Source organism: Ambystoma mexicanum, chromosome 1q (assembly GCF_040938575.1).
Source record: "Ambystoma mexicanum isolate Mex_15411 chromosome 1q, UKY_AmexF1_1, whole genome shotgun sequence".
Classification (NCBI taxonomy): domain Eukaryota; kingdom Metazoa; phylum Chordata; class Amphibia; order Caudata; family Ambystomatidae; genus Ambystoma; species Ambystoma mexicanum.
The window spans coordinates 12,959,868-12,981,020 of record NC_090922.1 but is presented as its reverse complement, the minus strand read 5'-3'; the positions used below and the strand labels follow the sequence as shown (position 1 = coordinate 12,981,020).

Below are 21,153 nucleotides of genomic sequence, written 5' to 3'. Positions count from 1 at the left end.
TTTTCTTCTTTGCATCACATACTTCAATTGCTCTCTGCGCCCGTTCCTACCACTGATCATTCCCCTATTCCTCTCAAGGTGCCTCTTTCATTAACATTACATTTATTAATCTCGCTCCATGTTCCTGCTTGCCCATCTGTAACATCTCTACTTGTGTTTTGCCAGTGACAATGAAGAGGAGCTAACCCCTAAACAAGAAAGGATGAGTCTGAAGCAGAGAGTTTGGTTGTGTGCGTGTTTGTCAGGTGTGGGGACGAGACGGCGTGTAACACAATCTCCAATGGGACATGGTACCTTTGCAGTGAGGTTATGCCTGCCTACATTATTATTTGGGAGCGGAGCAGGCAGCTGGCAGGCTGTTCACTGCTGTTTGTTGCCGTACAGAGGGAAGAAGGAATTCCTCACTGGCAGCGCACAACTGCATCATTTAATTTCTGCCGCCCGGACCGCGGAGCGGAACAAGCACACTATTCCCTGCTGTTCCTCTGTGGGGGCCCGTTGGTGACTCATACTGCCTGCCACTGCTATGGCACGGGCCACCGAAATCGAGAGGATCCCACCGCCATTGGTGACTGGCCTGCTACCTTTCTCCCCGATATTTATTTTTTCTGCCATGTTCCTCTAGGAAAGATTTTGCCAGGAACTGTTCGCTGGAAGTCCGTCCCCGTATTGTATCGTCTGTGAATGCTTAGTACCACTTATATTCTATGTAAAGACTGGAGGCGAGCATTATGCTTCAACTACTTTTACTACATTTCCCTTCAAATCTAGTCCTTTCTGTAGTCATTTCCAATCCATGTCACGTGCTCATAGTCCTTCCTGTTTCCTCCTCTTCTTTTCCTGCTCTTCAATCAGATAGGTACCATTACATTCTAGCTGTGATATGTGCAAAGATAAATGGTTTTAATTACACAACATTCAGAGCTAGTGTGCGCAGAATGTACATATATGAGAGAGCGCTGAAGTGTTAATAGAGATTTCAGGACGGAGCGACGTTTCGGAGTTCTCACAGCTATAGATAGCCGGAGTTAGAGTGGCTCGTGCCGTACTATCGGCACGCTCGGGGGCTCAGCACACATAACACAGAGCGAAGGCCCCCGTCCGACGAGGAGGCAGAGCCTGAGGAGAGCGGCGCACCCCCACCCTTGGGGGAAGAGCACTCACGTAAAGAGCCTGCCAATAGGAGCGCAGCTCACTCACTAGCCCCATCAGCACTCATTGGCAGAACGAGGGAGCACGGCAGCCTTTCCATTGAGGGGGTGGCACCACGCGATTAACGCCATGTTGAACAAACAGAATATCAAGTGAAATATACCGGCAACCGAAATCAGCACTCGCACACGCCAGAACGTATTATTAACCCCCCACAAGGCATGGAAAGAGCGCATAATGTGCTGGAGCTCAGGATGGACTCCCACAAGGCAGGGAGAGGTCGCACTTTAACCAGCAAGTCAACCCGTACACTCAATGAATTCCTATGGCACTCCAGAGCAGTCTGCCTCAAATATGATACCCTAGCTACCCCAGTGGAATACCGTGGCTTTGGTGCCCCCAACTTTGAGAAACATTGGTTTGCATCGTATTGGTTTGATATTGCAAATCACCCGTCGCATCTTCGACTGGAGCGTCGCGCAGTGGGGGATTGTGATATCCACCCATTAACACTCCCCCCCCCCAACCGCAATAGTAACCCTCTTCATCCGGTAGATGTCACATTTGGAGCACTCGCCAGACTATGGGCACTCTCTGGCAATCCCCACCCATTCCATGACTGCCTGCCTCTCTGGAACTTCCTTCCCCGTTGTTCCCCTGTTGGAGACGCGAAAATGAGCGGAGGCGTGCTTTGAATCCATCTGGGAGGTTTTCGACCAAGACCACTTCATTGAGGAGGCAGACCTATCGATAACCCTCCGGCGGGGCTCGCCCACCTGGCTCCAGTACACAGCCTTTCATTGAATTCTTAAGAGATACCCCAGTATCCCAGTCATACCCCCTGATGACCCAATTCTGGCAGAAATATTGAACACCTTGAGTACCAGAGGGAAAATCTCCAGACTATGCTACCTATCACAATCTAAAACCTTCCCTACGTTCGAGGCTCTGAGACAATCTTGGGCCAGAGACCTGGAACTAGAAGTGACTGACCAATGCTGGAAACGGCTGTGTGCCTGCACTCATGAAGTCTCTTTCAACTCCCGTTTTTAAGTTAATTCAATTTAAAATCCTACATAGATACCACTACACCCCAATCCGATTTCACCGAATGTTCCCGGAACATTCTTCCTCCCGCCCCAGATGTAGATCTAAGGATGCAACCTATCTTCACATGATCTGAGCCTGTCCCTGCCTAACCCAATTCTGGTCGGATGTCTGTTCCACAGTCTCTTCTACCCTCGACCATGAGTTTTCCCCTTCCCTGCTAAGGTGCCTCTTCCATGACTTCCCTGGTCTCCACCGTGATTCCCGAAGACTTGCTGGTCTATGTATGTTACTTGCAGTACGATGTATTCTGTTGTGTTGGCTCCGCCCCCGGGTACCTACACATGCACAGGGGCTATCTGCTGTTACCTGGGCCTCCGACACGGAGGAGGCGTGGGCGTTTCAATTGCCGCAAACAACTAGACTCAGGGATGTGTAGCCACGATTCCGTTCTTATCTCGCATCTATATCCACTGAGTCAGATGATTATCTCTGCACAGTCCTCTCTTCACAACAGCCCTTCCTGAAAGTTTGTTTTATTTGTCATGCCATGTATGCTCAGAGACTAGCCACTATTGTGATGCTCTCTTGTTCATATGTCATTGTTGTACTCAGTCTGTATACGCTCTTGCTGTAATTCATTACTGTTCCCGCTGCTTACCCTTTGATTGCAACGTCAAGCACAATATAAGAAAGTTTTAAAAAATAAAATAAATCGTTCTAACTACCTCATTTTAATTTTATTGAGATACAGAGCTCATGGTGTAAAATGAAATACTTTAATAACAAACTATACACATGCTCAACCTTCTATTTGTGGAACCAATTATAAAACTGAAAGTATAATATATCATCACGAGAACACCACAAACAATGGTCAATATATAACGTATGTTCAGCAAGATTCATTATGATTTGAATGTAAGGAGCAAATTACCACAAAAGAAAGATTGCCATAGAATTTAATAGAGTAAACAAAATAAAAAAAATATAGTTCAGGGCGTGGCTTGGCGCGCTATCGAGGAGATGGCCACCTAAGTGCCACCGGCATCAAGAGGGCAGAGGATTAACAAAATGGCCGGTAATCCAAGGCATTCTGTGAAATAGTCAGCGGGATGTGCTGCCGGACACAGCCCGCCACATTTTTATGCGATTCCTGTCCCTGGGGGTGCCAGCGTTTGCCTAATACAAAACGGCCCGCGTTTGCCTAATACAAAACGGCCCCGAGAACCCGTGTGGCGGGTCGTAAATGGCGGCGACAAAATATGAAACTGGTGGAAGACATCCTGTCCAGTGGTAAGGAGCATAATGCGGATGACTGAGGAGGCCGCTGGTTCGCTCTGTGGCGCCACTAATCGCAGTGGCCGGAGCAGCTCTGGAGCTGGGCAAACGCCTGGAAAGCCTGCGGGGGCTACGTGATCTTCGCCAGCCGGATGAGGAGGTGCTCCGCCCCCGACGCTGGGACGAGCCTGCCTGATTCAGCTTCGGCTTGACAAGCTCTCCTTGGGGGCTGAGGGAGCGGCGTGGAACCCGTCTGGTGCTTGCAGCCTGGTGGAGACCGAAGACCGCCCTCCCATACAAGAGCAGGAGCCGGAGAACGTAATTAGGAGCAAGTGACTGCGGGAGCCACCTTTGAGGTGAGGTGGCCGTGAGGGTGTCCCCCCCACAGAGGAATGTGCTGGAGCACCCCCCCCCCCCCCGAGCAGCTGGTGCGGCGGGCCCCTTTTGGGACGACTATCGTGGCAGCTTGTGGGGGCAGAGCTACCGGGAGTGCGCCACCGCAGGCTGGAATCAATGAGTGCGCCACAGCACGCGGAAGGAGTCTGGAGGTACGGAGAGGGCTGGCCATGCTGGAGGCTCACGCGGAGGAGAAAGGGTGAACTTACCTGCATGACAGCCGCTTCCTGGGCTATCTAGGCCATATCAATCACCCTTTCAAGCAAAGCTGTGGATGCCCTTGCAGCCAGCGAGCCCATCTACATGAGTGCGCCGGACCAGTGAGGTGGGGTGAACCTGGCGGCAGAGGTGGGCGAGTGGGGCCCTATGTCCACAGAGTAATGCAGGGGACCTGCCCTGGGGTGCCACGAGCTTTCTGATAGCTAATCTAAAGGGACGCACTTCGTAAGTCCTGGCTCTACCCAGTTTGGGGCCTCCTTCGCAGGCTGGGTCTGATGGATGCCTTGGCCAGGTGGACCCCAGCATTTCAATTAAGCACATCACAGCTCATCTGAGGCATAAGCTCAGCATACCAGAAAAGCACATCACATCTTATCCGAGGAATAAGTTGAAGGACCCCGGGTCAGAGTATTGAGGGCGCTCCTGAAGTGACATACACCCATAGGTGCCCGCACCCTTGCCAGGAGGGGTCCGAGTGTTCGGGCTCTCAGCCGAGGTGGACTGGTCCATGGGGAACTCTGGCGATTTACCAGTGGGCCTCTGCACCGTGGGCCTCTTTTGTGTGGTATTTTCACATTTTCCCATAGGAAAAGGTTGGGCTTGCTGTAAATTTGTAACATGGGGCCACTTTGAAAATTATTTCTATGGCCTCTTTTGCTTGCAAGTCCACCCCTGGCACTCGGGCCCCCAGGTCCACCATCATGGCTAAAGCTCAGAAGATTGGCAAACAAGGGGACATCTCCACTATGTTGCAGACGTTGGATAGGAACAAGCGCATGGAGACGGTGACAGCCCAAATACATAGCACAGACTCCCTGCCCGCGATGTTCACGCAAATGTCCACGAACTCCGGTCTGAAGGACCTGCTGGCCAAAATCCGCAAGGAGATCCATAAGAGTACAGAGGAACTCTCCCACAAGATCCTGGCGTTCAACACAAGAGTTGCTGAAGCAGAATACCAGAGTGTTGGAGGTGGGGGACACACACTGTGAGCAATCCTACGCAGTGGAGGAATGCTCTAATCACCTAGAGTCTCTGGAGGCGTGCTGAATGGCCTTGGAGGACAAGCAGGACGACGGGGAAAACCGCTCCCATAGAAACAACATTCACATTTGCAGGGTCTCAGCCGCAGTGAAGAACGAGGAGTTCCCAGCCTTCGTGGCCGACCTAGTTCGCTCTATTCTCAAAAGACTGATGGAATAGGACATAGACCTCGACAGGACAATCGCATCAGATCCTGTATCGCCACAAGTCAGGACAGGCCCGCAGATGATCTGACCCGGGTTCATTTTTTCCAACTAAAGGAGCGCATCATGGCTGCAGCCAGGCCCATGCCGACCATCACCTTTCGCAATAGGTCTATTACTTTGTACCAGGACCTGGTGGCAGCATCGACCCTAATGAAACGCAAAGCACTGTGATCACTATCTGAGTGGCTGCGCGCAAAGGAGATCCCTTATAAGTGGGGGTTCCCCACCGCCCTGCATTTCACCCACCTAGAGAGGCAATGGCTGGTGTTCTCCTTGGCGGGGGTGGAGGGGCTGCTGAGCGCCAGAGAGACCTGTGGCGGGTGAGGGGGCCTGATGGAGAAGCGGAGCCGGTGTCCCTGTAGAAATGGCATAAGGTGGCAGAGGGAAGCGACTGAGGGGTCCAAATAGGAAGAACTGAGGGAGCCGAGGTCATGGAAATTCGCTCTCGGGGTTCCTTGTGATGCTTCAGGTTATGGGATGGTCGCAGTAGTGTGGGGGAGGGTCCCAATGTATGAAATGCAGTGGCAGGCTGGGCTAGGGTGTTGGAGGGGTTGTGGGATGCCAATGGAAGATGAAGCTCTCTTCCGCCCTCCAAGTCGGGCCTTCAACAGATCTACCCAATGTTCAATAGATGCTCAAGTTGAAGCTTGTTTAGGGGTTGGGGGGAGTGGGAGGAAGGGATTGTTGAACGATGAAACGTTGATCGTGAGGCAGAGACCATCATTATGGGGGAGTGAGAGATATGACACGGAATGAGGTGGCAAGATGGGGACCTAAAATCACGGGTCCATGGTGATCGATTTAGAAAGGCCAAACAGGAGAGAGGACACCATAGAATGTCCAGGGTCTAAGAGAAAGTCAATCTTGGGCAAACTGAGGGATAGGTAATTGTCTATTGTGTTCCTGCAGGAAACTCACCTGTTGGTCGAAGACGAAAGGCGCATGAGAAATAGGCAATTTCCACACCAGTACTTCACCTGGGGAGGGGACAAAAAGAGGGGGGTGGCCATTCTAATAAGAGGACAAATTCCAATCACAAAAATTAAGGTTCTGCGAGACGCACAGGGGAGAGATCTGTGTCAAGGGTCTATTTTGGGATCAAGCATTCACCCTGGTGTCCTTGTACGCCCCACACGTAGGGCAAGACTGCTTCCTGGAAGGCCTCATACTCCATATATTACCATTTGCAGAGGGGCAGATCCTACTGGGGGGAGATTTCAACCTGGCCCCAAACCCTATGGAGGATAAAACACTCCCACCTACTAAACAAGATTTTAAACACTCCACACTGTTTTGCCTTTTCGTCCGGGAGCTGGGGCTGGTGGATGTATGGCGGTTGGCCCACTGGGATGACAGGGATTTCTCTTTCTACTCACATGTTCACGAGGGCATATTACTGATACCCAGCACACTGTACCCGTGCGTCCGTAAGGCAAACGGAGGCATACGCACATTGTCCGACCATGAACCCGTATCAGTACCACTGGCAGTCACAGATAGATCAGCAAGACCCAGGCACCCATGGACACTATATGATGCAGTGCTCAGAGGTCGCATCCTGGCCGGGGAGATAGGGGAAGTAATTTCCCACTATTTCAAGGAGAACGAAGAGTCCGGCCCCCGCACGATGCAGTGTGAGATGCTATGAAAGCAGTGGCGAGGGGGGAAGCAGGACTGCAGCATATACTATAGACAAGGAGACTTGTCCGTGAGAGGCTTGAGAAGGAGGCTAAACCAGCTGAGCTGGAACACAAGAAGTCACAATCTAGGTGCTCAGATCTCACATGCCTTTACTTGGAGTAGACATGCCTACTCCATGTCTATAGTATATATATGGAAAAATATTGAACAGGCCCAGTCATTGGTTGACCTGGCACAGCTGTCTTATATGGAGGGGAGAAACCTGGGCAGGAAGGGGGAGCTTCTCCTTGCTTGCAACAACTAAATGTACTCTCTACTATATAGGGAGGGCTATGTAGATGGGGAATAGGCAGGGGACTGGGACCCCTTACACCAGTGTGAAAAAACACAGACTTCCGCCCAGGGTGCCGAAGGGGAGACTTTCGTAGATGGAGGGTGGCCTGGAATGTATACAGCAGCTGTACAAAGACAAAAGACCATTGTCATTCGAAGAATGTAAACTCACCTTCAATATACAAGAATCGGAACGCTTTAGATACACCCAATTGAGACACTGGGCTTCTCACCCACACACAAGGGAGGGGGCAACGAGAACTCTTTCTGGCCTCAAGTTGACACTACAGGATAGCACTGAGGGCAAAGGTATCTAGGCTGTATAAGCTTCTGGACACGGGTGACCCTGTGAGGCGACTACCATATTTGCTAAATGGTGAAGAGGATCTGCGGGGGCCCATAGAAGATGAGGAGTGGTCGCGAATATGGGGACGGATGCTTAAGTCTTCCCGGTGCGTGAAGGACAGGGAATGCGCCTATAAATGTTGCTATAGGTGGTACCTTAACCGGAGAGGCTAAACCACATGGACAGAAGCTACTCGGCCGCCTATTGGCGGGGCTTCGGGGTGGTGGGCACCCTGTTCCACATGCTCTGGGTGTGCACTAAGGTGGGGCTTCACTAGAAGGAAGTGCTGGCAAAGATAAAAGATCACAGGGTTGGACCTTCCCGTGGACCCACGAGTAGTGATCCTGAGGGATATGGGGGTCGGGGGGGTTCCCACTAACCAGCTCACTGGCTACCTTGATTGGGCATCTACTATTAGCAGCAAAACCTGTTATTGCCCGGACTTGAAGACGGTCAAGGGGCCAGTGGTGCAGATGCGGTGGGTTATGGTCTGAGACATACTGGTGGCAGACAAAATCACGGCACTGTGCGAGGGATGCTATGCAAGGTATGTCTCAGTGTGGGCCCCATTCATTGTCTTTGCTGAAAAATACCCCGCTATGGTTGCTAAAACCCCCAATATTACAACAATTTTCCCCGCTGTGAGCCGGACTGAGATGAACTTAATTCCTGCCTGTGTTGTGTGGTGATTCAGCGAGTTTTGTGTAATCGGAGGCAGTCTCTCCAAAATTACAATAATATACTGCACTGAAAGCTAAGATGGTTTCTGTACTTATGACCTATTGTTTTAAATACAAGTTATATGAAAAAAAAGTTAGTTAGCTAAAATAAAAATAAACAAATTAAATATTCCCAATATCTTTCATAATAACATGTAATACAACATTTACATAGTTACTCAATTTCTGGTGATTTTCCTAACGATACCCAGAAAATAAGTGCACAAGTACATAAAGGCATTTATTTTATTACGTGTATGTAAAAAGAACCTTGCATTAGTAGGTTTACAAAACTATACAAAAGCTATGCATAACGGGAATATAATTGGAATTTTTTAAAATGTAAACTCTGCTTTTTCAATTGGACAATTTTTCAAAGATTCTTGTTAACATTGGTTATAAGGGGCAGCTATAATGTGTGATGTGGAGGACGTCAGACAATTAAAATAAACGTTTCAATGTAACAATCATCACGCTCTGTTTTTGTATATTTATAGTGGTGGCCATTTTGAATTGGCACATGCTAAAACGGAGATTGAGAAGGAGACTTAAATTCTTTTCTAGGCGCTTAATGAAGCGAGTAAGTAGATAAGGCTTTCATTTTGGGGCTTTATGTCATTGTTGAAATCTACATACTGGAGGACAGGGAAGAATAACTTGACCAAGAGGTTTGTACGCTTTGTTTCCTTTTTTGATATAGAAACCATTGAGGGTACTTTCTCACAGAGGGATAGACAGTACCATATCCAGATCACATTGAATAATACATGGCTATGTGGGCTTCCTCAGCTAGAGGTAAGCTACATTGAACTTGAGTTGTGATGTAAGCATCATAGGTGCCAGACAATTAAGGTTTTTGAATAACTAAGGTGAGGATACCTTTGTATTTTTTAGAATAGCGAGTGGGTGTTTTATTTTGGCACACTTTAATTAATGGGAGTAGCGTGATCATCATTTGAAGTTGAAGGTGGTCTGAAGAAGTTTCGGAGACACACCGGTAAGATATGTAGAAAACATGTCTCATATGTATAGTCTAGGCGAATCCTAGACTTTTTGGATCAATTATCGACCTTTTCTAATGAAATATATTTGGTTAATGTATTTAAGGAACTTTGAAAGGAGTGCTATGCACTGATTGAGTTAAGTAGACTACACATACATATTGTTAACAGCCCCTGATGAATATCCGGAGGAATCAAGCCTTGCAGACAGAAACCTGGACAAGTTGGGCTAGAGGAGGAGTATAGAATTACATACTATTTGTACATTGCCCCAATTTTTTCAAAAAACAAACGAGTGCATAATGGCACTGTTGGTTTTATTACGTGTTTTATGTTTCAAAATATGAATTATTTTTATACTATATGGATTGTATCTGTATATTTATTATAGTATATCCTTGTGTGTGCATACATGTTTATTAAATTAATTTGTAATATTAATGTGTTTTAGAATATGAAAGGTGGAATTATATTACCAGTTTTTTTCCTACTATGTGCAAGGGGTGGCCTGGAGGCAGTGCAGGAGGGTGGCAGGGTGAGCAGGTAACTTGACCTGGAGGACAGAGGGTGGCCAGGTGCACGGTGCCAAGTTAAAACAGATCAGCAGAGGACAGGGGGAGCAAAGCCAGAAGAAAAGAGGAACGTCTTGAGGTGATTCCGGAACCGGAGATGGGTCTCCTCAAGTTTTAGAGTGACAGGGAGGCTGTTCCAGAGGGAGGCCACAGCTGAAGACAGAGATCTACCCCCAGCTAGTTTCTCTGAAAATCGACTGACCCTGAAGGAGTTAGAGGTAGAGGAGCGAAGAGCACGAGAGGGGAGGTATTTGCAGAGGGATAGCTGAAGGTATTTTGGACCCAGGCCCCAGAAAGCCTTGTGGACAATGCAGAGGGGTTTGAATTCAATCCTTGCATCCACTGGGAGCCAATGGAGAGATTTCAGAGCTGGAGAGATACGATCCCAGGGCTTGAGGCCAAGGACAAGTCTCGCAGTCCTGTTCTGGATGAGTTGCAGAGGGCGGAGAATAGAGGCAGGTATATTTAGAAAGAGGCTGTTACAATACTCCAACCTAGAGAGAAACAGAGCTTGTGTTACTGTTAGGAAAGATTTCATATTTGAATGTAATTTTCCCCCCATGTGTCAACCCCCACACTTTTTGCTGCTGTTTTACACCCTGAACTAAACTTTGCCAGAGAAGCACAGCCCTCAGCTGCACTCCTCTGGGCTTTCGCTCACTTTTTATGGGGAAACTGACATGCCCTTAAGACAGTCATTACTGGGAAACTTTGTTTCCCTTAGTCCTTTCCTCATGTTGCAACTTTTGTGCAACATGTAACAAGTATTCCATGTAACTTACTTTACAGTACACTTGGGTCTCTAGTCTTTCCAAAGGCCCTAGAAACTCTCGTTGGACTTTTCATGAACTGTGCAGATGCGTCGCAGACAGGACTGGTGGCAGCTATCGTTTTCTTAGGTTTTTAACCCTTTCTTGCCATATTAACTGCGCTTACCGCGCTTGGCACAAATAGGTGGCCTGGCTCCAAAATGGCCATGTCACAAGGTTCTTTGTCCTGTCCTTTGGCTATCTTGCCCCTTCAACCTTCCCTAGGTCGAGTCAACCCGGGTCAGTCCTTATTTGGTCATGCGCTTTCCCGCGAAACCCAATGCTTTCGCGGGTTTCTGCATGCCTTCTGTGTGTGCCTCCAGGATGTGGGCTGGGATGTCTGTTCCCAATTCACATCCTGGGTGCCAGAGAGTCTAGAGTGTCCTGAATGCCTGGGACCACTGTGGTCTGTGATTGGTCCACGTATGGAGTGAGTGTTTGTGAGCAGATCTCCCATTGGGTCCTCTCTGTTTTGGCACGAAGGGAACTTTGGATAAGAGGAGGCTGAAAAGAACACTACCATGTCGATCTCCTGAGTTCACACGAACAAAGGATAAGGAGCCAAGTATCCTGCAACAAGAAGCCGAGTCGAGGAACCGCTGGTGACCCACAGGAAGGTTTGGCACCCTGAGCCCGCTGTCGTCCTGTGGGATCCCTCTGCATCTGATCGTCCTAGAAGGTCTGCGAAGACGCTTCGACCCATTGGAATAGTGGGACCAACTTTTCTCGCACCTTCATCAAACCCTGCAAGTAAGCCTCTTCGGAAGTGTCCCTGTGCCAACCAGTGGGCTGACCAGGGACGTTTGCTCTGTCACTGCCGCCGTTTCGAGGACGCCCTCGAAACTTGGCATACTGCTAGCTCTTTGTCCATAGCACCCTCACACCGAATTTCGTACACTTGGCGTTCCCAGGTCTGAAGTGAGACGAGTGTACCCGGACCGGAGTAAACACGGTTGCCGTGTTGCCCTGCTGTGGCAACGACCTGTGCATGTTCGCTGCATTTGTGACCCCCTGAAGCCTGCTGCAGTGGAACTGGGCTGATTCCTCTACCCTGAGCGGAGAAATCACCACTGTCCCATTTGGGAATCCTCACTGCATCTCGGGAACTACACGGTGTCGAGACGTCCTGATTGTCGCATTCGAGCCTGCCAGCGAAGTGGACAGTACTGGCGAAGTCTGGGTCTGCCTGCGTCAGGGACCAGTGAGTAGTCCTTACCCCAACTGGTGGCCCCTAGCGCAGGAGCCCATTTTTACACACAAAGTGGCCCCTGAGGGCCCCTTTCCTTTCCACACTTATTGTGAAGTAGCGACTCCATCCCGAACTCTCCAACTGCCTCTGCCCTCAAGTGGAGGTCCTGTTTGAATAGTGGGAACTTGTTCTTCATCGCCTTACCCACCTTCTTGTGCTGCTAAAGACCCTTGAAGAGACCCTATTTTGTCCATTGGCACAAGCGCGTGCATGTACTATTGAGCATAAGGCTCCTCTCTTCGTAGGGCGTGGACTGCCTCTTAGTTAGGTGTATTTTTGATGTTGAACTGGTTCTTAAGATTACTCGCACTGCCTGTTTTCCTCCCCATCTAGGTCGTCTACATATTCCCTGCTTTTAACACCTTAGAGCCCTCGGTCTTGTATATATATTGTATTGATTGTGATGTGTTGGTTTACTTTAGTGTTACTATGATTCTTTGCTATGGTCTATGTTGCAAAGGCCTTGTAATAAATGTGTATATATTTTTAATATAACACCTGTCTGGAGTAATTCATAAGTGTCCTTGCTTTGTGTGCTCATTGAGGTCTTTCAGTCACCCTCACCCCTCTTGAGACTTAGTCTTGACCGCCTGCCATAGCTACCCTGATTGGTCTGGCTTCTCCAGAGGTTACCCTGTTCCAAGAAACTAGGCTGGCCTTGTTAACCTCTGCCCCTCCAGGTCAGAGTTCAGAAATCCGTCTTAACAGATACCATGAGCTTCTGGGGGAAGGAGAGGAAAGGCAGAGTACCTCTCAGGAGGTGCAGTAGGAAGTTTGACTTTTTAAGAGACCTCAGAGATATGGGCGGAGAAGGAAAGGGTGGAGTCAAAGATTACCCCTGAGGTTCTTGGCCTGATGTGGAGGAAGTCGTACAAATACTATTTTAAACAACGAAACAAATAAAATGAAGACATTTACAACCAACATTCATATCTTTTAACAAATGATTATACAGCATAATGTCCGGAATGTAATAGTACTTTAAAACAACTAATACAAAATATAAAAAAGTGGAAAATATATGGGATACATTTCTCACCGTAATCATATTTCTGATGCTTTTATCTGCTTAGATTCACATGCTGTGCATAGGCCGACATCTAGTGAAAGCTGCTGAGTATTACAGTGGTTGTTTTTGAAACTCGAAAAAGGGACGTTGACAGGGCGTGCCACTAATACTATCCCTAGTGTGACGTCCAGTGTACCCAGGATCCCTCACGCGTCGAGTTCCCTCAAATTGTTATTTTCTCTGACATGAGTTAGAATGAGGTGTAGCATGAATACAGCAGATACGTATCTGACAAGCTCATAAGCATCCATGCGCCTTATCTCAGAGGGGAGGAAGGGTGGGTTGCAAGTGAATCTAAGCAGATACAAGCATCAGAAATACGATAACGGCGAGTAATGTATCCCTTCTGAGGCTTGTGGAATCTGCTTAGATCACATGCTGTGCATAGATTAGAGAGCAGTGGAAGAAAAAGGTGGGTTATGAGAAGGTTCATGAGCGAATAAATGTCTTGGAACCGCTTAACCCACTTGTGTATCTGTCTTGGAATGGGTGTCAATGCAGTAGTGCTGAGTGAAAGTATGAACAGAGCTCCATGTATCTGCCTTGCAAATACTTTCTAAGGAAACATTTGTAATGAATGCCAAAGTGGCCCCAGTACCTCTCGTGGAGTGAGCCCTGGGTGTAAAAGGCAGTGTTTTATCTGATAGGGAATAGCATAGTTAGATACATTTGACTATCCACCTAGAGATAGCATTCTTAGAGATGTGATCACCTTCTCTGCCTGGTGCTATGGGGACAAACAATTGATCTGTTTTTCTTAGCGGTCTAGTCTTGTCTATGTAGTAGAGGACCACTCTTCTCACATCCAGTGTGTGGAGTTTTACCTCAGCAGAGATCTTGGGCTCCTGGAAGAAAGCTGGTAGCTCAATTGACTGGGTTACATGAAATTTGGAGATTAATGTAGGTGAGAACCTACGGTGAGTACGTAAAACCAGCTTGTCCTTCTGTATAATAAAGAAAGGATCCTGCACTGACAATGCTTGGATTTCACTAACCCTTCTTATGGAAGTGATAGCCACTAAGAAGGCAGTTTTATAAGTCGGGTATTTGAGACTAGACTTGTGCATAGGCTCGATAGGGGGTCCCATGACCTTAGCGAGTACCACATTGAGGTCCCAACCTGGCGGTGGGTTAGAAATTGGAGGGTGGAGTCTTTTTAACCCTTCCATAAATGCTTTGATGACCGGTACTTTCCACCATGAGATCTTATTATGGGAAGTGGTGTAGGCTGAAAAGGCCGCCAGGTGGGCTTTTAGGGAGTTAATCACTAACCCTGCATCTAGCAAGTGGAGCATATAAGTAAGAATGTTAGATGGAGTACATTCTATGGCGTTGATCTGCTTAATCCGGAACCAAATTACAAATCTTCTCCATTTGTCAAAGTAACAGTGCCTAGCGTTTGGTTTTCTTGATTCTTTCAAAATATCCATGCATCTTTGAGGTAGATTGAGATGCCCAAACTCTATGACCTCAGCAGCTATGCTGGTAAGTTCATCGAGTGTGGTTGAGGGTGCACGGTTAGTCCCTCGTGCTGGGTGAGTAGGTTGTACTGGCACGGAAGGCTGATGGCATCGCACATCGCCAGTCTACGCAGATCTGGATACCATAGTTGTCTTGCCCACATAAGAGCAACTAGGATAAGCCGCATCGGTTCCTTGTGGCTCTGGTTCACCACCTTCTTCATGAGAGGAGTTGGGGGAAAAGCATAAGCAAATTTCCCTGACCAGTTCATCCATAGGGCGTTCCCCTTGGAGCCTGGCTGGGGGAATCTGGACGCGAAGTCTGGGCATTGACAGTTTTCACTTGTGGCGAATAAGTTTATAGTTGGGAAACCCCATTGAAAGAAGGTGTTCTACGACTCCTTCGTGTAGACGCTACTCGTGTTCCTCTGGTAGGGGATCTCTGCTCAACGAGTCTGCTAGAGCGTTGAGTTCCACTGGAACATGTTGTGATGATAGGAACAGCTTCCGTCTCAGTGTACCCCCGTGTTTGTTGATATAAAACATTGCTGTAGTGCTGTCTGTTAGGATCTGCATGGACAGGTTTGTTAAATGGGGTTTGATTCCCTGAAGGGCTTTGAATACTGCCAGAAGTACCAGCATATTGATGTGGTTCTGAGATGCAGTGTGAGACCACAGACCCTGAGCTATGTGGGGAAGGTAGTGAGGCCCCCACCCTGCCAGTGAGGCATCCATTGTGACCACTGCCTGGATCACTGGGTCGTAGAAAGGTTTTCCTTTCGTTAGGTTTTCTCTTGTCCACCAGCAAAGATTCTGTACAAGTGTTGGCGAAACAACCACTAGATCGTCCCACTGACCGCTTGCCTGAGACCACTGTTTCGGCAACAACTCCTGTGTGGGACTCATGCGCAGGCGCGCGTGAGGAACCAGGAAAAGATGCCATAATGCCTATTAAACACACTGCTTTGCGCACATATCTGGCGGCCGGCCTGATAATGTGGTATTTTCAGTGACAAATTTCTTAACTCTTTCCTCTGAAAGAAAGACTAATTCTTTGTGTTTAGGACAGCTCCTAGGAACTGTTTTGAAGTGCTTGGCACTAGGCTTGATTTCTTTCTCGTTGATGGAGAAGCCCAATTGAAAGAGGAGGTTGAATGTTCTTTGGATGTATTGTCTGCAAATCAGAGGGGATTCCCCTGTTATGAGCCAGTAATCCAGGTAAGGGTACACTGGTATTGCCTCCCTGCGCAAGTATGCTGCCACTACCGCCAGTACCTTTGTGAATACTCTTGGAGCCGAGGCTTTTCCAAAGGGCAACACTTTGAATTGGTAGTGCTTGATCGCTGTATTGAAAAGCAAGAATCTTCTGAGCGCTGGGAACATTGAAATATGAAAATAGGCATCTTTCATATCCAGTGTTGCCATGTAATCCCCCTTTTTTAGTAGCAGGATTACCTCTTGTAGCGTAGTCATGCAGAACTTTTGTGGCTTGACATACTTATTTGCAGGGTGTAAATCTAATACAGGGCGCATTGTTAGATAGTAAGTTGAATAAATACCTCTGTTTCCCTGGTTGGCTGGGACCACTCCTATGGCGTCCTTTAATAGAAGTGTAGTTATCTCTTCTAGAAAGATATGCTGATGCTCTTCTGAGTGGATTTTCTGTCGTGCGGGATGGTTGTGAAGACGTTGAAGTAGTTCTACACACTAGCCCCCTGCTACCGTGGACAGCACCCATCTGTCCGAGGTGATTCCCTCCCATGTGTGGGTGAAGTTGGAAATGCATCCTCCTACTGGAGAAGCATGGGAAGGCACCTGGAGCGGAATGTTACTTGCCCTGAGGTGGAGTGCCACTTCGAGCAGGGCCTCTGCCCCGACCACGACCTCTGCGTTGTCCTCTGGGATAGCTTTGGAGCGATTGGCCTTGATTACTTCCACAAGAGGAGCCTTGGCCCTGATTGTAGCTGGATACTCGTTGAGAATTTTGGCCTCAAAATGGTGAAAATCTCTGTTACCTCTCAGGCAGTGAATTGACCTAAAGATTTTAGAGTGTCATACTTGTCCTTTGCTGTTTTAAGTGCGTCTTCAGCGGCCGCACGTTGGGTTCCAAGGGCATGTTTATTAGAGTGGCCTGCGTTTCCGGCCTTAAACCTGACTGGCGCAGCCATGCATGCCTTTTTATAACAGTCCCCTCTGCAATGACTCTCCCGGCATTGGCCGCCACATCAAAATTTGACTTAGGGAGACAGGTAGAAACGGCCCTTCCATCTGCTGCCACCTAAGCTAGTTGGGATTTGAGTGGATCCGGGGCAGATGAAAGTAAAGCAGATATTTCCTCCCACTTGTGGCAGTGATAACTAGCCAAGAGGGTTGCGTTGTTCGCTATCCTGGTTTGATAGGCTGCAGAGGAGGTGACCTTTCTGCCCATGGCATAGATCTTTTTGCTTTCTTTATCAGGTAGAGCCTCGGAGAAAGGAAGGGGTGTGTCTGCTCTCTTTCTAGTTGTGGTGACAACTAAGGAGTCTGGTTTAAGTTGCCCTCCTAATATATAAAGGGTGTGAGGGGGCAGGTCTGAATAATTTCTACACAAGTGGGTTAACGGCTTGTGTGAGATTTGGTGCTTCTAAGGATGGCTGTATTCTACGTTGCACTGATATAGTAGGTGGATCAATTGGCCCACTGTCTTCCTGTCCCCAAGGATTAGTTCTGCAAAGTCTCTAGTTGGTACTGGTGGCAAAGAGGGACACTTGCGGATGACCCCACCTGGTGAAGATACCCTGAAAGACCTCCTTGTTCAACTGCCATTCGTAGGTGTCTACGCCCAGCCTGCTGAGCATGTCTGCCTCTAGGTTGGACTCCCCCGTCCAGTGATCATGGGTAGAAAGGCTTTGAGAGCAAGCCAGATAGCCATCATCTCGAGCCAGTTGATGTGGGCCGGCTGCTCCAGATGGGACCATACTCCATGGACACTGTGGATGTCCAGTGTAGCCCCCATCCCTCTAGGGATGAGTCTGTGGTAATGGTGACCTGGGGTGTTGGTTGCCGGAAGGGCCTGCCTATCCGCAGGTTGTTGTATGTACCCTACCAGACTAGATCCTGGTAAAGATGCTGTGGTATGCTGACCTGCTCAGCCTGAGATCCCTTGTCTTGGCACCAGGAGACTGAAAAGTGTAGCTGCAGCCTCCTCATCTTGAGCCTCCTATTTGGCACTGCAAGGAGACATGCGGCAGAGGTCACTGCTCTGCTGAGAAATGCCCAGTGGCCCTCTTCATAGCTGCAATCTTTTCTGCTGAGGGGAAGATCTTCTCAGAGCGTGTGTCCCTGATAAGGCCCAGGAAGGTCAGAAATGCGTGGGCAACAACTGACTTTTTGAGATTGATAGAAAATCGCAGATCGTAAAGTGTATCCATGAGGGCTGAGGCCGTATGCTGGACCGCCTCCGGAGATCTCACCATGACTAGCCAGTCGTCTATATATGGGTAAATGTGATGGCCTTATGCCCTGAGTAGGGCTACCACTGTGTTCATTAGCCTTGTAAAGAACCTGGGGCCCAAACTGAATCCAAAGGGTAGAATCCTGTATTGAAAGTGAAAACCCATTATCCTGAACGTCAGAAAGGAATGATGGGGTTCCCAGATCGGGAAGTGTAGGTAGGCATCTTTCAGATCCAGGGAGCACATCCAGTCTCCCACACACACAAGGTATCTGCTATGAAGGCTGGGATAACCATCTAGAACTTTTGGAGGGAAGGGAAAGGTTCAAGGTGGAATGGTCTAACACGACACTCAGGAAAGCCTTGTTCTTGTGTATGGCGAAAATTTGTGAATAGAAGCCCATGTCCTGCTGTGAGGCTGGGACTTCCTCCACTGCCTGGCTCTCTACAAGCGAGTGGATTTCCGCCAACAGAGTTGCTGTACCAATCTGTGGGACCAAAGGGGAGGAAGGAGGAGAAGGAGGAATGGGGAGCCGGAAGCCTGTGGATACTATTGAAATGATCCAAGGGTCCGTGAACTTTGTCCGCCAGCGGTGTATGTGAAGGGCTACCCCCCCACCGGAGACTTGTTGATCCAGATGGGCCTGTCACAACTGGAGCTGAGGAGGGGGAGAGGGAGCGAGACTGGAAAAAAACCTTGTTAGCCGCCTTGTGATGTTTGCACCTGTACTGGTGAGGGTATATGTCCAGTCGTCTGGTCCGCTTCTCCTGGAAGCCTCTGAATCCACCGAAGGACCGACCTTTGTCCGATCGCTGGTGCGTCTGGCTGTAGGTCTTAGGTGCGGACTTAGTGAGGATAGTTAAAGATTTTGCTGTCTCTGAGCTATTCTTCTAGAGTTCCTCATCCGTTGTTGAATGGAACAGGTCACCCCCTTCGAAAGGCATGTATAATATGTGTTCCTGCACGTCTGGATTGAATTTTGTTGCCCTGAGCCAAACCATCCTTCTCATGTCTGTGGCAATAAAAATGGCTCGCCCTTAAGTGTCAATGTGGGCCACCGGGGACACCATTATGTCTTTGCTACAATTTTGGCCTCCGCCAGCCGAGCCTTAAAGCGAGCCTGGCTGTGGGTGGGGAGCTCAGAGGAGGTCGGCAATTTTCCGCCACAGTTTCTGGTTAACAGCCGCCGTCGGCCTGACGCAGGTGGAGAGTGGCGTTAGAATACATTTTCTTCCCGAATGCCTCCAAAAGCTTTTCCTACTTGCCCAGGAGTACAGAGGTTGAAGTCGCTGAGGAGGATTGTGGCTTTGGAGTACAGTGCTGCTGCCGCTATCACTGAGGAATGTGGTTGCGGGTGGGGCCCCCCTCAGTTTGCCTGTACTTAGCGTCAAAATGCCTATTGGTAGGTGGGGTAGAATGTGGCTTGAGCCAACCTTTTTTGGCAAGCGCTACAACATGATTTTGAAGTGGAATTCCCATTCTAGAAGTAGGATGTAGTGTGAGAACTTCAGCCAGTACCCCCGCCTCCGGTTGTTCCACCTGTGGCTGCAGGATTCCTAGGTACTTAGCCAGGCCCGCCAGCCACTCGTGAAAAGCTTTGGCTGACGATGGGGTGTCCAGGTCCTCCTCCTCGTCTGTGCCCACTGTTGTGTCCTGCAGGTCCAGAGGAGCCAGAGAAGTGCTGGGCACAGGCAGCTGTGGTGTGCTGATTATTAGTGCCGGAGGTTACTGAGGTGGCAGAGCCGGTGTTGCCATGACTGGTACAGGAATGGGAGCCGGGGCTGCCATGACTGGTACAGGCATGGGAGCCTGGGGCTGAGCTGGACCCACGGGAGGTGTGGCTGTGGGTGCTGGCGGCTGTACAGGAGGGAGCACGTCCCTGATCACATCCCTGAGGATGGCACCCATCTGTGGTGAGCTCATGAGTGTGAGGAACTTCTCGAAGAACCTGTCTTGACAGGCTGGAGGGTCACCTGATGGTATAGGCATAGGCGATCGGGTCTTGAGGCTGCTGTGTCCTGGGCGTGATCTGTCGCACTGCATAGGGCGAACTGTATCTGCCATGCAAAGTGGATGGATAGAATGTGGACCAAGAGACAGGGGTTGACCAATCCCACCTGGAAGCTTGTTCCCCTGCCTGGTCCCCGGAGGGAAACGGTGTCGAGTGAACTGCCATTTTGTCTGGCCCGGCTGCCATTTTGTTTTGCTCTGTGCCACGTGCCTGTGTCCTGAACTTGTTGAGCTGGGACCAGATTCCCCCAGTAAGCAGAGCAGTGGTGGTTGTGGCCTTCTCTGCACCTCAGGTCGAGGCCTGGTAGGTGGATTGCCCTCGGCTGTGGTGCCGGAAGTGCTATGTACAGACACCCCCCTCAGTCCGGTGTTAGGGCATATCCCTTTAGGTTGGGACCCGGTAATAGAGCCTTGTGGCCCCTTGGCGGTAGTACCGGTAGGTTCTGGTGACCCCTTGGCCTGGTGGCTGGAGCAGCCTCTGTGTTCTTGCTGGTCCTAGGACCTGAGGTGTCCCTCCCGCTTGGGCGCTTCCTTTTGAAGGAGTCGCCTTTGCGGGGTGCATAGGAGAACAGGGCACCTACCTTGGGCCTGTCTACTGCTTCACAAATGCTTTGGAGGTCCTCTGGAGGCGATCTTCCGCCACCTGGCTAGTGGATTCTTGAGTGTGCGCAGACAGGGCATTGCACGCGGTACAGCCGTCCCAGCCGTGGTCTGGGCCAACGAACCGGTGCCAAATGGTGTGGGGGTCGAACATTGGGAAGGGAACCTCGCAGGCTGGACACCTGCTGAAGCCCGCCATCGTCAACATGCGCCGGGGAGGAGCGTGGCGCCAGAGGACAGAGCAGTACACAATAGTGGAAAAGAAAAAAGAAGAGCGCGTGGCATTACAAGGCTGGAGGCCTAACCCAGGAGCACTGGTGAAAGCGGTCCGTTTCCGTTGACGCAGAATAGAGGACTGAGCAGTGGTGCCGGTGGCCAGAGTGAGGGGATTGTGTGATTCCAGGACCGCGCCCCAGCACGCATCTAAATTTAAAGGGGAAGATAATTTTTCGGGTGAAAAAGGTTCTGTCTCCCTTCCCTTAGCGAGGGACGCCATACAGTATGGAGGAAAGGGGACGTCATCTAGGAGTAAAAAAACGGTCCGACTAGGCCTTGTGACATTCAG

The 21,153-nt window shown here is 49.4% G+C and overlaps 1 protein-coding gene across 3 annotated transcripts in view; it reads right to left on the bottom strand.

The window, feature by feature from the left end:
- KIRREL1 (kirre like nephrin family adhesion molecule 1) overlaps nucleotides 1-21,153 on the bottom strand; it is a 2,247,154-nt gene that overhangs the window by 1,374,687 nt on the left and 851,314 nt on the right. The window lies entirely within an intron of this gene.